General features: G+C 47.3%; 1 protein-coding gene across 2 annotated transcripts in view; it reads left to right on the forward strand.

Moving 5' to 3' along the window:
• The window catches only part of HIVEP3 (HIVEP zinc finger 3), a 464,171-nt gene that overhangs the window by 358,781 nt on the left and 89,946 nt on the right, over positions 1 to 15,444 (forward strand). For both annotated transcript variants that reach the window (XM_081305082.1, XM_081305083.1), the window contains one exon: positions 9,687 to 9,880. The gene's annotated coding sequence lies outside the window, so the exon portion shown is untranslated. The remainder of the gene's footprint in view (positions 1 to 9,686; positions 9,881 to 15,444) is intronic.

A 15,444-nucleotide genomic window follows, 5' to 3' on the forward strand; every position in this document is an offset into this window, starting at 1 on the left:
GTGTTCAATGACTTCCCCAGGCCACTCAGCGGCATCCAGTTTTAGGTAACACAAAGTGTTGGACTCTGCCATGGAAGGCTGTCCCCAGCCCTCTCTGTTCACGGCCTCCGTTTTCTCAGCTGTCAGATGGTGATGAGGAGCCTGCTTGCAGGATTAGTATAACGTTGACACCCTAAGGACAGGTTGGCACATGGCAGGCACTAAACAGTGCTGGGTTCCATCCCTGCTCTTGGCTTTAGCCTCCACAAACTGGGAAGATGTCAGAAGTCTTCACAGGGAAGCAGCTCGGGTGGGGGGCTCCTCAGAGAAAGGTTCTTGTCCATATTCCTACCAGAGCTACGAGACCCTGGGACAGGGGCAAGGCCTCCAACACCTCTGCACCCTGGGGTCCTGCACTGTGCTGGTGAATGTCTTATGGAAGTCACTCGCTGCCAGCTGAATGTGGGTTGGATGTAGACCATCCAGTGGGCTTTCTGTTGTACCCAGGGAGGGGAGAAGCTGTCCTCTGTGCCCTTGTGGTGAGTACCCAGTTTCACTGAGAGAGGGCCCACTAGAGGCATGGCATGGTCGGGCAGGAAATGACCCCCCACCTCCTCTCTGAGTACCCGCCCTGTCTCCTAGACTCTGAGGCTGTGCCCACCTCACACCACCAGCACCTTCCCCGCCCTGCCCTGCTCAGCTTGGAGAGCAGCCATCTTTCCCCTGCTGGTCCCAATGCCCAGTTTGTGGAATGGGTTTTCCTGCCTATCACTGCAGTCACTTGGGCTCCAACTTCCTCTTTTTCTGTTCTCAATGCAAATGGAAGTGCATTGCCATCCTGTTTCCCCTGCCTCTCCCTTTGAGGGCCGCTCCTGGGTCGCTCTGCAGGCACGCCTTGGCCTTTGCAGTGACTCGGAGCTCGTTCTGTTGTGGCGCTCTGCTCATTCTTGTGGGGACACCTCCAGGATCCACAAGTCAGCCACCATGTGGGTGAGAAGCCTCTCTGAAGAACTCCACCAGGGACCAAGAAGGTCCTAAATGGCCTCTGGGTGGCCAGATGCATGTGACCAAATTCTCAGACTACAGCACAGGCTTCTGAAGCAAAGGCAAGAGCCCAGGAAAGGGACAGCTATGACCCTGACCAGAGGGAAGAAGGTGGGAACCTTGAAGAGCCGACCCAACCCCAAAATGGAACCAGAGGAGGAGAAATGGACTGTGGGAAGGAGTTTTGGATGTTCTCCTACCCTAATCCACGAAAGGGCACTGGCACTTATTGAGCACCTATTGTATTCTGGGCCTGTGCTAATCTCACATATGTTTTGTTGCATCTGATCCACGTGACAAACCCAGGTAGAGATGAGGTGCTTTACTTCTGACTCATGAATCAAGTGAGGCTCAGAGAGGTTAAGTAATTCAGCTGAGGTCACCAGCTATTAATGGATGAACCCAGGGTCTAGACCTAATTTCTGCAGATGATGTCAGGGCTGACTCTCAGGGGTGTCCCAGGCTATTTCTGGGGCATTGGACAAATGAGGCACATCAATAATTCTTTCTGTTTCCCCTCCCAATTTTCAGTGGCATGACCACTAGGATGATTCCATGTGACTCTGCTACATGTGTCCCTGTGTCTTGACTTTTTGTATTTCATATTGATCCACAGTCCACAACAGCAGGAAGAAGCGTGAAAATAGAAACCTTCATCCCATGATTCCCTGTCCCAGGCAGAGCAAATCCAGCTTTCTGTGTGCTGGCTCTGTCTGCAGATGTCTCATTCAGAATGGAAGGGCCACCGGATGTCAGGAGGGCAGCTGGGTCCTCAGAGCCAGCCTTCTCCACCTCTCTGGGCTCATGGTCTAAAGCCCAGCACACAGCCCAGAGCATCCTGGCCCCTCTCCAGCTCTTGGGAACCAACCATGTTGTGACCCACTGTGGCTGGCCCCTGCCAGACATTGGGGTCTTTCTTCATCATTTATCAGCTGCAGTGAGGCCAAGCCCAGTGCTCGGGCTCCAGGATATGGGTCTCCCTCCACCCACCAGCAGAGGCCATGCTGTGAGGCTTTGGTTCTATGGGAGGGTGGGGAGTGGAGAGCCCAGGCCCTCTCCATTGGGCTTTAGGTGGGGACTGCAGAGGAGCTGACCCTGGTCCTTCTTGCCCTGACTGGACCCTACCCTCTTCTCTCACTAGCTCTTCCCTGTTCAACTATTTTCTAAACAGAAGATCTTTAATTTTTTTTATTATAGTAAAATACTTGTAACATCAAATTCACCATCTTCACCATTTTTTAAGCTTACAGTTCCATGAGATTAAGTATGTTCATAAACTTGTGCAAACATCTCCACCATCCCTCTCTGGAGCTCTTCTCATCTTGCAAAAGAGAAACCAGCAACTAACCCATCCCTCCTCACTCCCCCTGCCAGGCCTGGACAACCACCATTCTGTTTTGTCCTCAGAATTTGGGATCATTTTTTCTTTGGAGGGGTACTGGGGATTGAACTCAGAGGCACTCAACCACTGAGCCACATCCCCAGCCCTTTTTAAAAAATATTTTATTTAGAGACAGGGTCTTACTATGTTGCTTAGCATGCTTCACTGTTGCTGAGGCTGGCTTTGAACTCACGATCCTCCTGCCTCAGCTTCCCAGCTTTTAATAGTAAAAGTGAAACTTGTATATTGGCCGGGTTTTTGTTTGTTTTTAAGTAACAAAATAGAAATGTATGCAGAAGAAAACGCATCTTCTAAATCTCACCCATGTCACAGTCCCACCCTAGGGCAAGCTGACAACTGGGTATTTATCCTCCAGGACATTTCCAGCATTCCCGGTTGCATGGAGATGTGTGTGTGTGTGTGTGTGTGTGTGTGTGTGTGTGTGTTTGTGTGTGTGTGTGTGTGTGTGTGTGTGTGTGTGTGTGTGTGAGAGAGAGAGAGAGAGAGAGAGAGAGAGAGAGAGATTGGACCTTAGCCATCCCACTGAGAGGAAGTGTGTGCAGCCACAGAGTAAAGGATCAGACGGACTGAGACTCACCACCTGGCCAGGCCTCTGAGCCTCTCTAACACTCATGTGGAAAATGGGAATATACAGAGGAAAAGTCACAATTAATTTTTATTATCAATAGGAATATATGTGTATCTTTCATTAAGAAAACCAGTGTCCCACGACTACTCCACTGAGTGGACTTATCATCATAACTTACTAAACCAAATTCCTGCCAATGGACATTGGGGCCATTTCTGTCATTACTGTTAAAAATATTGCTGTAGCGATCACATGTGCATTTGTGTGGTTGCTTGTTTAGGTTGGTGTGTGGTGTGTACTAGTGAAACTGTAAATTTTGGTAGATATGTAAAAATGTTCTCCTAATCTCCACCATATCGGCAATGTTTTTTGGCCCGGCCTCTCCAACCTGTGAAGGTGTCAATCATTTTCCTCTTTGCTAACCAGTTGGGAAAAAAATAATACTGACTTTTAATATATGCCTTTATTGATTAATGAGACCTGCAAATTTTCATATCTTTATTAGACATTTTTATTCCTTCAATAATGATCTTTCATTTTCTCTCTCCATTTTATTGGCTATGTGTCTTACTGTTTTGTTGGTACTTATTATATATTATGTATATTGATCCTTTTTTATATGTGTTGCAAAATATCTCAATACCAATTTTATTATTCAGCATGCCACCACACACACACACACACACACACACACACACACACACACACACACACAAGAAATACGTCTGACAAAGAGTTACTTTGATGGAATGAATAATAGAGGGTTAAGTCCTTATATTTCTAGAATTTTAGGAATTTAACCTACTCTTAAGAATTCAGAAAACTCCAAATATTTTTACCCAGTCTGTCATTTGCTTTTTAACCATCGAGGGGATCTTTTGTTACATGGTCTTTTGTTATAGCTTTACGTATTCAAATGTATTCATCTTTCTTTAAATAGCGCTGGGGTCCAGTTCAGGCTTAGGTCCTTAAATCCTTAGGTCATTTCCTAATATTACACTATGCAAGAATTCTCATGGTGCCAGCCTTTCTCACGGAGTTTCTTGGATATTGCTTATACTTTTAATCCACATAAATGCCTGTGTGTGCATGGTGCGTGGACCCCCTCCTCCACCCACCCTCCCCCACTCGGAATTCCATTTTGCTGTTTGATTTTCTTCGTGGCACTTACCACCTTGTGCTGTGCCATTTATTTTACCTGTTTTACTGTGCTTCTCTCCTGGCTGGACATTCAGCTCTGTAAGGGCAATGACCTCTGTTTGCCCACTGTTGAACCCTCAGTGTCAGAACACTGCCTGGCACACAGCAGGTACTTAGTAGGTGTCCAATGTGTAGACAGCAGTTGTTCTAGTTCTTTGCTTTGCTGATTTGAAATCCCCTCTTTGGTAGCCTCTTTCTTCTATAGTTGTAACTTTTTTCCTCTCCTTTGGTTTTATAGTTTTCTTGAAAATCATCAATTTTCAAAGTCATGGACATCACGTTATATTCCAGTTCTCTTAAAATAGTTTCATATATGTGTTCGCCTTGCCTTCCTGAGTGCTTCTTGTGATTTGCCCTTTACTGCTAGTCAGATTTGCCAACAGTTTGTCCCTACTGCTCTTTTCCGAGGACCAGTCTGATCTTTGTTTCTGTTGCTGTGGCTGCTGTCATTCCCATTCGTTTATCTTTGTTTTCAGCTTTATTCAGGTATTTCTTCTAGGCTATTTTCATTTATATGATTTTTTCAGTTTCTTAGATAGACTTCTTAATTCATTTAGTTTTAGTCTTTCTTCTTTTGTCATAAACGAATTTAAGGTTTATATGTTCCTCAGTGCAGTTTTAATTACATATCATAGATTTCAAAAAGTATAGCTCTCAGTGGGACTTGGTGAGGCATGGCTGTAACCCCAGTGACTCAGGAGGCTGAGGTAGGAGGATTACAAGTTTGAGGCCAACCTCTGCAACTTAGCAAGATCCTGTCTCAAAATTAAATAAAAAGGGCTGGGGATATAACTGAGAGGTAAAGCACCCCTGTGTTCAGTCCCCAGTAATACACACACACACACACACACACACAAACATACACACATACACATACTTAGGTCTCTCAATTTCTGTTTTTTTCTGGTCCTCTTTGACTCAAAAGTTATTTAGAAAAGCAGTTTAAAATTGGCATATGCAAAGTTTACTTTTTTTTATTTTCGTGTTCCGCTATTTGTTCACCTCAGATATCATTTCATTGAGAACTACAGCCGGGATCTATACAATTTAGACACTTTAGATTGGAGGTTTTCTTGCAGTGTGATATAGGGTATTTGAGGGAAAGGAATTTTATCTGTTTCTGGAGTGTGTAGGAAGTTAAGCCTACTAATCACATCTTCAGATCTTCCCTATTCTTCTTTGGAGGCAACTTGTCCCATCAAAACTGATTCATAATCCCCAAAGCCGTCTTTACTCCTTGTGGTTTTAAGAATGTATTGTTTCATCTATTTTGTGGTCCTGTTGCTCAGACCGAGTTAAAGTTTCATGATTTTGTGTCTTCCTGTAGGCCCTTGAGCAATATAAAGTGTCCCACTTTATTTAATATTTTTGCATTTTGGTTGAGATTCATATTGACTTCCCTAAATTCTTTTTGTTATCATTTTGCCGGTTAAGTATTTTTTCCATTTCTTTGATTTCAGCCTTTCTTCATCAATTGGTTTTATGTTTATTGCTTACAAATCTAGCATATGGCTAGATTTCTTTATTTTTTACCCAATAAGATAATTGAATTTATTCATGTTATTAAATTGATCAATATGTTTGGTCATACTCTTGTCATCTTATGTCTCTAACTTATTATACTTTTTTTCTCCTATGTAATTTTTCCTTCCCTAACTCTTGCTAAATTAATTGGATTTTGTTTGTTCCTCCCTTCTCCCACACATACAGTGGCTTAAAAGGTCTGTATTTTATTTTTCTTCTAGAGATGGTTGTCCTTAAGTTAAAGATATTTCTCTATTCATGTTAAGAATTCCGTGGTATCTAATTCCCAATAAGATGAGCCCAGCCTTAAGGACGTCTGTGTAGCTATAGCTGTACTTGTTCTGCTTTTATCATCCCTGTTTCTTGGGTAGGCCTTCTTGCCCTTTCTCGGATGACTTATTCTGGTATAGTTTTTATTTTGTTGGAGTAATTCCTCGAGTAATTTCTTTGAGAATAGGTAAGTGGGTGGCATCCTATTTTAGCCCTTCTCTCTTTCACTTTGAGATCTCAGGGTTTTAACCCTTTTCCCTCAAGATCTGACATCTTGGCCCTGTCTCACTCTAGCCATCAGTGAGGCGGAATCAGTCCGACGTTACCTTGTTCTCAACATCTTTTGTAGGGATTGTTGGATGCCAGCTCTCCTGATAGCATCCAGGCTGAGTTCGCCACTTGCCTAGGAGGGGAGAATGCCACTCCACAGAGCCCAGGCACATGTGGATGGGGGAGGCAAGGTGTCTCCACCAAGGACTGGAGGTTTCCTTTAGATGAAGATGTCAGTGTGGGAGCCCGAGGAGGCTGTGTAAGGCCTGGAGCACTGTAGTCCAAGAAGAAAGGAACCAGAGAGGCGAGGAGTTTGAGGCAAGGGATTCAAAGAATTTCTGGACACAGAGTGTTGATGAAGAGTGGGTAGATCCTTCGGGAATTTCTGTAATGAACGGACAAGCCATCTGCACGGCCAGCGGCTCCCAGAATAGTAAAGCCACAGAACTGAAGGTCACAAAGGGTGCAGGGAGGAATTCTCCGTTCCCCATGACTTCCCCCTCTCCATATGGGTCTCTTTGGAAGCCTAGAGCCTTCTTGTATCCTGGGATTCCAGTCTCCTTCCTCTGAGTGTGTCTCCCTGCCCAGGCTACCCAGGTGAGGCCAGCGTGGCTCCAATGACACTCCCACTCCTCAGGCTTCCTGGCCAGCTGGTGCTACTACGGATCTCTTCTGATTTGCATATTTCTCTTTTTATGTCGAGGTAGACGGATGGACTTAGTTGGCCATCTAGAACCTCAATGTGTATGGCATTTGCAGGTAGCCTGGATACTGGTACGGCTGGGCAGCTCTCTGACCGGTTGCTAAGAAGGGGACCAGCACTGTCAGTGACCAGTGATGCTGGCCTCACTCCCAGGGCTCCTGCAGAAAGAAGTCTCCCAGCTTCCACTCCCTCCCACCCCCTCCAGAGACACACCCCTCATCCCCATCACATGACCTCATTGGTTAAAATGATCCCATGACCTCACTCCACAGGTAAGACCAAGTCCGGCTCCTCCTCCAGTAAACCTTGGGCTCTGGCCCCTGCTGACTCCTCCCTCAGCAGCTGTGGCCACCCTTCCCTCCAGCCACTGGGACATCAGGCAATTTCTCCAACATTCCAGCCACTTGGGGGTTCTCTGTTTGAAATATCCTCCTTCCCTCTCTCTTTCTCTCTCTCTCTCCCTATTTCACACATTCAGACACCATCAGAATCAACTGCTTCACTATGATCCCCTTAAGGGACTAAACCAAGGCTATCTTTTATCTTTGGTACCTACCACCCACCTGAACCAGCTTAGGCACTGAATGCACATCTGTTAAATGTGCTGCATTGGGGTCTAAAGAGACCCTATACAGTTGCTGTGTGTAAAACACCTGTTAGGGGTTGGGGATAGAGTCACACTGCCCCTGCCTGAGCTTTGTTAATTCTAAAAGGGCTTCCAGGTTGTCTCTGCACATACTGAACGCCATTATTTACCTTAAGAGAGCCACAACAAATGTGCTTTGTGTGTGCTGGAAGGCAGGACTCACGTCCAGTTTTGTGGGAGCTGGTTGAACCATGTGAGGGAGGATGGGCACGATTTGGTCAGGTAGACATGGTTGTGGGGGAAGGGAATACATTCTGGGAAGAAGAAATTGCCTGAGCAAAAGACTCAGAGGTAGGAAATTGTGGATTGTTTGTGGAACAGTGTGTTCTGAGAAATCAGTGGGAGAAATAGAACATTTTATTAATAATTGCAACCTATTAGAGGGTATAAGGTCACACTCGGAAATGATGGAAAACCATGGAGTTGTGAAGTTTGGGTGAGGGGCTGCCAGACTCAGGAGACGATAGATGGGAGCCAGGAAGCAAGTCCAGCCTCACCCCTGTGAGGTGGTGCCCTGCTACCTTTGGGCCTGGGGCAGGACTGGCAGGATTTAGTAACGGCAGGTATGGAGGGGAGGGGACAGAAGAGGGACTTGGGTGACCTGTATATCCTGTAGGAATCAATAGTGAAAAGTGGTTGCCAAGCACTAACTATCTGAAGACTAGGTTAATGCAAAGCTTGTGCCCAAGGGGACAATATCCCAGGCCTGTGTGCAGGTTACTCCAGGCCCAGAGGGTTGAGTGCCACTCTGGGACAAAGCGCATGGCAATCGTGCAGGGTGTCTCAAGTGCCAGGCATTGTTCTGGGTCATTTACGTGAGGTCATTAAAACCCTGGGAGGCACCTGTTCGTCTTAGCCTCCTTTTCAGGCACAGCAACTTACCAAAGTTGGAGAGGTCGTATGTAGAAGGATTGGGACTTGAACCCAGGTATACTGGCCCTAGAAACCACATTCCAGCCATCATGCCACACTGCCTAGAGCAGACACAGTGAGCAGAGCCCAAAGAGCACAGCACAGAGGGGACATGCCATGCCATAGTCGACTAAAACAATTCCAGCTTTAGGAAGCACGTTCCTCTGTATTTTCTCACTTGGTCCTTAAAATAGCCTGCTAGGTTGATTATTGAAATCTGATGCTCACGCCTAGGCTTATTTATTCAGTAATCATTGAGCTCCTTCCCTGACCCAGGCTTCTGCTGGTCCTGAACATTCTGTTTTGTTTGGTGACTCGAGGAATACAATGTGCTCTTGCATCCATGATTATAGCTAATCCTCACCCATGCCCAAATTCGAGTCAGTTTCGTGGGCCAGGTTAGTGTTCTTGCTGTGTAACCAATTACCTCTAATTTAGTGGCTTCCCACCAGATGCATTCATTGGCTCAGTTTCTAGGTCAGGAGTCTTTACAGAAGGGCTGGACTCTGCTCAGGGCTGACAAGGAGGTCTCCATGGGCTAAGGTCTCATCTGGAGGCTCTGGAGAAGCTACTGCTTTTCCACGCTCATTCCTATTGTTGGCATAACTCAGTTCCCTGTGGTTGTAGGACTGAGGTACTGCGGCTGCTAGTTGTTAGTGGAGTGGTTGCACTCTGCTTCCAGAAGCTGCTTCCAGGTCATTCCTCTATGGCCCCTTTATCTTCAAATCAGCAAGGGCGCATTGAATCCTAATGATTCTAGTCTCTCTGGTTTTCTCTTCTTAACTAGTTAGAAAAGACTCTTCTTTTAACAGGCTTTCCTGCTTAGCTCAGGCTTAGATAATCTCCCCATTTGAAGATCTACTGTGCCCTAGAACAGAACCTAAACATTATGATCCTGGGGTGTATGCAGAACTGAACTTGTGAAGTTCCCACCCAAAATACAGGCAAAGAATAAGGCTCAGAGAAATTCAGTGTTGGGTACAGGTAGCAGATGGTGGGTTCCAGAGCCACTACACCAAACACGGGGGTCAGGCCCTGCACCAAGAAGAGCAGCTTGGGAGGAGTTGGGGACTTGGGTCTCCTGGGACCAGGCAGAAATTATTGTTCTGTGTCTAAAGAAGTTGACCAAGAAAGCTCTTTGACCATGGCTTTCAACCACCTCCTACAGGATTCGAGACACAAACCCAGCAGCCTGGAAGTAGTTCATGGAGCAGCCTCAAGAGACCCTGGCCAGGCAAGCTCTCCCCTCCAGAGGGCAGAGTGGTGTGTAAGAGGAGGCCGCAGCAGCGTGGACATGAATGCTGGTTTCCAAAGAGAACAGCGTTTTAGTTTTGGTCACCGGAAGTGGTGCCTTCAGCACAGGTAGGAGACAGCAATGCCTGGATGTGCTTGCTGGGCGCCGTTTTGATGAAGCATGAGCTTGCTTTCATTCTTCTTAAAATGTGTTGTTACTGCTGTGATTATCATTGCCTCCCTTATGCCTCTGGGGAGCTCTGGAAGCTCTCAGAACTGCTTGCTCAAGAGGGTGAGCCCTCAGGTGCCACCCCTGCCACTTCCCCATGCTGTCTCCCCAAACTGCTGTCCTGATGCCCCCAGTTCAACAGTCTCCATCCTGCGCCTGGACACAACAAAGCCTCTCACGGATCCAGGCCTGCCCGTGCCTCTGTCCAACACCTGCTTTCCAGAGCCTCTTCCTCTCCTGCCCTCCCCCACCCACCCACTGCCCAGTCAGAGGAGGTCAGTATCCCCTGCGACCTGAAGGCAGGAGATCAGCTCCCCAGACCCCACTGTTGGAAGAATTGGAAGGTTGTCAGGTTTGCAGTAGTGGTCCTCAATCCTAGCCATGTGTCAACATCACATGGAGAGTTCCAGAAATTCCAGTACCAGGGCCCCAGCTCCAAAGATCCAAATTGGATTGGCCTGGGAATATGTATAGTTAAATATATATATTTAGTGCCTCAGATAGGTGGTGTGGTCAGGCTGTGGTTCTGGTTAGGTGTATGGTATTAAAAAGCTTTTGGGGTCAGGATCAAGTCCTTGGGTGTTTGGTATGGAGTGCATTAGAATTACCTGGGGAACTAATTTTTAAAAAAAGAAGAAAAGAGGGCAGAGTGAATCCCCCAGACACCCATACCCTCAGACTTCAGGGGCTTGGGCTGCAAGAATCTGTCTTTGGATTCTCGTGTAGCTAAAGTTGGAAACTTGGAGATTCTTCCAGAGGCTCTGGAGATGTCCCTCCTGTCTTATGCTTGGGTCTGTGGACATAGCTGTGTGGTCCAAGGGGGATTTCCCAACCTGACTGGCTGTAAACAGTGACTCATCCTGTCCCTTGAGAGCAGAAATCTTCTCACTACGCATAGGGGCCGGGGCCTCAGGTGCCTCAGAGGTGGCATCTCTGTGGCTGCGTGGACTGTGGAGTAGGACCAGGGCCTGGGCTTCTGCCCACTCCTCTGCAGCACACCTGGGCCCAGCAGACCCAGACCTTGACCAGAGTTCTCCCACAGAGGTAGAGAGCAAGCTTCCCCTGGATCCCTAGGAAGAATTGGGCATTTGAGCCCCATTTTGGTGCTTGATAATACAGCCTCTCTGCAAGTTCAAATCCCAGCTCTGACAGTTTGTACAGTATTTATTGGTGCAAGGTGCTCCTCTTTGTGTCTCAGCCTTCTTCCTTACAAAGTGAGGCTAGCAGTGGCAGTGGCAGTGGCCGCAGGGGTGACGTGCAGGTAAGGTCCATGGGACAGAGCCAGACACGTAGCAAGGACTCCCCACTTTCCCACCACCGTCTACCACTGGTGCAGACAGGCAGGCCACTACTCTCCCTGTGACACATCTGCTATGCTCTACCACATGGTCCCAGGGCAGGTGAAGTTGAGGGATCAGCCCTTGCTGCCCACAGGGCCTGGCCCTTTACAGATGAGTCTGAGTCCTGCAAAGAACCTAGGGAGGTGGGTCCCGTTGCTCCTTGTGTACAGATTAAGAAACAGCACAGAGATGATCAGTAATTGAAAGACAGTCACACAGCTACAAGGAGCAGTACCTCTGGCTACATAAGACCCAATACTTTTTTCCTCCACCAGATTCTTCCTGAAGAAAGGCAGCTGTAATTCAAAGATTGCCCTCCCCTACTCATATCTACATTTTAGTAGGAATAGCCCCTTAATGAACGGTCCCTTGGCATCTTGTACTTTTCCTTTCCTTGTACTTCAATTTGTTTGTCTCCTTCTGTGTCCATCACAGTAGACTCCGTGGGCTCCTCTCCTGGCAGTCTCAGGGCAGGGTCTGCATTACTCCTCAGCAGCATCCTTGGAGGGATGCAGGCAGAGCTCTGGGGGAACTGCCCCCAGGGGTCCTCCCAGGACCAGGCACTTTCTCTCCCTTACTTCACCCCAACTCTGGTTTGTCTACTTGGGCTCTGCCAGCTGCAGGGGGCATCTGTGGAGGAGCAGGAAATGAGCCGTCAGTTCCAGCTAGAAATCTGACCCCCACTCCTTCCCATGCTCTCCCTGGGGAAGAAAGCAGCCATGATTAATGGGGTGCTGACTCAGTACTGCTGGGGGACCCAGGTGATTATGGGCTATGGCTGCCCACTGGCCCGACTGTGGAGGTGCAGGGTGCTGGCCCAGGCCAGCAGGTGTACTACTGGGAAGGGAGAGATCCATCATCACCACCCAAGGCCTGGGGACCGCTGTGTTCCCTGTCAACCGAGGGCAGGAGGACATGGGGACACTGCCCCTCTTCAAAAGGTACCTGAACTGGGGCTTTCTCCAGAATAAATGTGACTTCTGATTGAGTGACTAGAGGACAAAGATAATTCAAAAATAGACATGGAAGCATTTTTCTTAGTAGCCAACATCTCTGCTAGTAGTCTTCAAGCTTTTGTTGTCTGAGAAGCCATTTTTAAAAGTCAGATCTTGCCTGGAATGTCAATGTATAAAACAAGTTAATGTGGCAGAGTATTAATATTCATCTATTCTTTAAGTTCAAATCTTTAGCATGTATTTATCATGAATATATTCATGGAATAATAACACTGATGCATAAAAACATTGAAATATGAAATTCTAAATCAGGAATCCACAAACTGCTTTGTGGACCAAATCGAGACTGCCACCTGATTTTGTAAATAAAGTTTTATTGGAACACATTCATTCACATGTTATCCATGGCTGCTTGAGATTGTCTGCCCCTTGTAGCAAGAACTACTTACTATTTGGCCTTTTACAGATAAAATTTGCTGACCTGTATCCTAGATAACCATTGTATTACTCTACCAGCCACAACATCCAGTGTTCCTCCTCTTCTCTCTCTTGTTTTACTTGGCTTGGCTGCACAGTATTAAGGAATTCCAAATCACATCAATACCACTGTGAATTTTCAACAGCATACCTTTTAGCTACAAGGTGATCTTCAGCTCCACATTATCCAGGTATCCAGGGAGGGGTAGAAGAGAGTTCTGGTGTGCACCACTGTCTCCAACAATTGCTTGAATCCCTTCTTATTACAAACAGAAAGCAGACAGGAAGCCCCAGAATCATCTATGACACCTGTGTGAGAATCCTTGAAATACATTCTCATATCATTGAATGCTTCAGGGTATTCTTGCTTGTGTGTTTTTATGCAAGTAGACGTAGTCCTGAATTTCAACAGCACAAAGATGCCCAGTAAAGAGCTGAAACCCAATTTATTTCACTGAAGACCCATTTCAACACTGAAGTTCAAGATCTACCCAGACCTTAGTGCAGGATCTGCCCTTACTCCGGCAGCATCCGTCAGCTGGCTACATGCAGTGGGCTACAGCGGGCCACGGAATGCGTTTGGATGCGCAGGTCTGTCTTCTGTTACCATGTTAATAGGAGTCAGACTATATTTTTAGGATAAAATTCTCATGTATCAACTGAAGAACTTCTGAAATAGCTCCATGGAACACAGTTTGAAAATTTCCCTTCCAACAAATATTGGGGGTTGTTTTTTTTAATGAAGACTTCTTAAATTTTTTATTGGTGCATAATAATCACACATAATAGTGGGATTCATTGTGGCATATTTGTAATGTAATTTGATTAATTTCATTCCTCAGTGTCTCCCCCTTCCCTTCCCTTCCTCTCTCCCCCAACCCCCTTTCTTTACCCTGCGGATCTCCCTTCCATTTTCATGAGATCCCTTTTTTCCCCAAAACGTATGACCCTCGACTTTCTGAGGCTGATTTCTTTTGCTTAATATGCTGCCCTCTTGTCCCATCCACTCTCCTGCAAATGATGTAATTTCCTTTTCTTTAGGGCTGAATAAAACCCCGTAGTGTATATATACTACATTTTCTTTCTGTTGATGGGCACCCAGGCTGAGTCCGTAGCGTGCATGGCTATCGTGAATTGCTCTGCTGTGCACATGGGATGCAGATATTGGTAGAGTGTGCTGACTTGAGTTCTTCTGGATGAATCCCAAGGAGTTGAACAGCTGGATCATGGGTGGTTCCCTTCCTGGTCTTTTGAGGAACCTCCATTGGGATTTCCATAGTGGTTGTATTACTTTATATTCCATCTACAGTGTAGATGGAGTCCCCCCCACCACCACCACCACCACATTTCATTGCTTCAGGACAGCAGAGGAGGAGAGAGGGAGAGATGGCGGAGGGGAGGGGAGAGGCCAGGCGGTTGGCAGGACTCACTGGACAGCTTGGGGAGGGGTGGGGAGGGGTCCCTAGTGAGAAAAGCTTCAGGCAACGCAGAGGACTTGAGCTCCTGCTGCGGCTTGGGATGTGTTCTGACCATTGGCGAGACCTAAACTCAGCTCCCTGGTTCCTTTGATGACTTGCAGCTCTCGACTTGGAAGAAATGGCACAGAGGAGAATGGGAAAGCCTAGACCATGCACAGAGAAACAGGGCATGAAACAGGAGCCTAGAAGTCTCTTCCAATGGCCACTCCAAGGGCCAGGGCAGCCATGCAGCAGACCCAAGTGTGGGTCGGGGGAGAGGGAGAAACCCCAGAGGGGACAGGGCGGGTTAGCACGCTGAGCCAGGGGCCTCACTGGAGGACCTGTGCGTTGGGCAGTTGAGGTGACTGGAGGGGGACCAGCATCAGGGGAGGTGGTGCCGAGAGGGGCAGAGGTGTGAGGCGGTGGAGGCGAAGCTCACAGAGCCAGGCGTGAAACCCTGGAGTCCCAGCTCCCTGGTCCCCTGCCCTCCCCTCAGCGGTGCCATGAGGGAGAACCAGGCCTGGTGGCTTGGGGTGACTCTGGGCTGGAGGAGGCCTCAAGGGGATAAAAAAAAAAGCCCCAGTCTTTTCTGAGGTTTCGCTGCTCGCCCCATAGAAAAGGGACATTTTTAGATTTTAAAGGGATGACCTCCTTTTTTTCTTATTTACACAGCCCTGTTTGTTTATGTAGTCCTTTAAAAATAGCAGATGTGCGCTAAGCTTAGTGCTCGCTCTCCCGGCACCAGCGGCAGAGCCACTGTGTGGGGAGAAACACCTTTTTATCTAAGAGAGGGACAGCCTTGTTCCCGAGGACAGATGGGAGCAAAACAGGACAGGTAGGAAGTTTCGTGGTTTTTCATGTCGCTTCTCCAAAATAGCCTCACTCTGCCTCCCACTTCCTGCCTGGCTCGTCGCAGAGTAGACTTTCTCCTTCAGAGAACTCGCGTTCTGTGAGTTCTCAGGGAGGCTCCCAGCGAGTTGTCAACAAGCAAACACGCTCAACCCTGAAGACCTTGAGCTTGGTGTGGAGGCCCCATTTCAGACTTGAACTACTGGGTTTGCAGTCTGGCGTCTGGCTGCACTGTGTGGCCTTGGACAAGCTATTTAACCTCTCTATGCTAAAGCTCTAAGAGGGGGATAACAACTCTAGCTCTATCAAGATTACATGAAGGAATATGACTCAAGGGTTTAGATCAGTAGGGGCACATAGCAACTCTTAATATATCTTTTAATAA

Source organism: Spermophilus citellus (assembly GCF_964194105.1).
Source record: "Spermophilus citellus genome assembly, chromosome: 9".
In the NCBI taxonomy this organism is placed as follows: Eukaryota; Metazoa; Chordata; class Mammalia; order Rodentia; family Sciuridae; genus Spermophilus; species Spermophilus citellus.